Source organism: Pipistrellus kuhlii, unplaced genomic scaffold (genome assembly GCF_014108245.1).
Source record: "Pipistrellus kuhlii isolate mPipKuh1 unplaced genomic scaffold, mPipKuh1.p scaffold_m20_p_4, whole genome shotgun sequence".
NCBI classification, from domain to species: Eukaryota; Metazoa; Chordata; class Mammalia; order Chiroptera; family Vespertilionidae; genus Pipistrellus; species Pipistrellus kuhlii.
Window position 1 is genome coordinate 28,201,619 of NW_023425540.1, and position 2,433 is coordinate 28,204,051.

Below are 2,433 nucleotides of genomic sequence, written 5' to 3' on the forward strand. Positions count from 1 at the left end.
CCTCTCTACTATTACTTTTCTTTCCTCAACTTTTTATTCTGCAAATTTTAAACATACAAAAGAAAGTTGGAACAGTCGTGGACAATGTCACTTCCTAAATGTTCACATGTGCTGTAAAACTGGAAGCACATTTTGGCAATTTTTGTTCATGGGTCTCATGACTCAGTGTGACGGGATGCAAATCCCTTCTGCTCAGGGAAGCAAGCTCTAACACAGGAAGGGAAAAAAGCCCCTTTTCTCTTCATTTGGCTTCAGTACCAAATTGAAACATCTTCCTACTGCAGGTAGAGGAAGTAGGAGGAAGAAGAAAAAAATTTCCTTTATGAAAGCAATTGTTTTATTCCACTGTGTGTATTAATAATTTTATTAAATATTCAGTTCTACTGATGAACCCTAACTTGAATAATGTGAGGCCTGCTGACATAAGCACGTACAAAGGAATTTTGCTTTTCCTCCATGGATGTTTGTAAGTGGGCTGCTGACTTGTGAATATGTCCCTTTAAGTAATATAAAATGTAGCAAAAATGAACAGCTTGAACTTTCTTCCATTTTAGATAGTGCAGTAGGCATTCAGACAACTGGCTCCCAAGTCACACACATAGGCATTCAAGCTCTATTGCTTCTCATGGAATTAATGATTGTTTTTATTGAGCACGGCTACGTTCTTAGTACTGTAGAAAGTCAGAAATGTGAGACATAGTTCTGACCCTCAAGAAAAAATGCCGCAATGAATTTTAAAATGGATGAAGCAAGGTGGTGGAACTCTTTAACAACTATCTTGATCAACAACAACATGACATGATCAATTTTGCCTTCATTCGAACCAAGGAAATGCAATTTTTAAAAATATATATATATTTATTTATGTCAGAGAGGAAGGAAAAGTTTGAGAGAAATAGAAACATCAATGATGCAAACCCCCCTACAGGGGATCGAGCCCACAACCCAGGTATGTGCCTTTGGCCAGTATCGAGCCTGGGACCCTTCAATCTACAGGCCGATGCTTTATCCACTGAGCCAAACTAGCCAGGGCAGGAAATGCAATTTTATGTGCAAATGTGATATGTATGTGTTTCTGTGTGTATGTGATATGTATGTGTGTGTCTCTGTGTGTGTTTTTGAAAACAAGATTGAAGCTTATTAGCTCACGTAATGGTTCTCATTTTCCATCTCTGGATCCAAGTTGACTGCTGTAATGGTGATTCTGCTAGCTTATCACCAGTCAGGGGTCAAGGAGCAAGTAGTGGAGGGGGAGGATGAGCCCATTAATTTTTTTCACGATGATAAATACATTTTATTCCTTTTAATCTATGGATCATCTTATGTAGCATGTTTATCACAGCATGGACCGCCTACCTCAGAACCACCTAAGGGGCTGTCAGACATGCTAACTCCTGGACCTCAACCCACACTCAGTGATTCTGACCCTCTTAGTGAGGGACACAGCTTTAAAGATCTTTTGTTGCCTTCACAGCCAACATTCCCAGATCTATATAAAGGGTAGAGTAGGAAACAAGGACTAGAAAACATGGCTGGGAGGAGGTGCTGCTGACCATGCCAGAGCATCCTCCAGATGGTGAGCCCCGGCTTCTCTGCCAGCAGCTCTTCACAGGAGCACTTCTCTCTGGTGGTTCCCGTGTGTTGCCCAGAGAACAGCATTTGTCGTCATGGTCAGGAGTGCTGCCCCACCCAGGTGGGACCTAACGAGAGAATACCTATGGGCTATCTGCTGGGTGAGCTCCCTCTTGGTGGAAATCACGAGACTAGAAAACATTCAGCAAAAGAGTTTTGGAACAAAATTTGAGGGATGGCTTCCAGTGGCAATACATTATTAGAATATATGCACCCCTATGTTCATAGCAGCACAATTCAACATAGCTAAGATTTGGAAACAGCCTAAGAGCCCATCAGCAGATGAGCAGATTAAAAAACGGTGGTACTTCAACACAATGGAGTATATGCTGCTGTAAAAAGGAAGGAACTCCTACCATTTGCAACAGCATGGATGGACCTGGAGAGCATTATGCTAAGTGAAATAAGCCACTCAGAGAAAGATAAATATCACATTATCTCACTCATTTGTGGAATATAATGAACAATATAAACTGAAGAACAAAAACAGATCCAAAGACAGAGAAGCATCAATCAGATGCTCAAACCTCAGAAGGAAGGTAGAGAGCAACCAAAGGACATGCATGCATGCATATAAGTATAACCAATAGATACAGACTCCAGGGGGGTGAGGGCATGAGCGAAGGGGCGGGGTGCCATGGGGGGATAAGGACACATATGTAATACCTTAATCCAGTGATCAGCAAACTCATTAGTCAACAGAGCCAAATATCAACAGTACAACGATTGAAATTTCTTTTGAGAGCCAAATTTTTTAAACTTAAACTTCTTCTAATGCCACTTCTTCAAAATAGACTCACC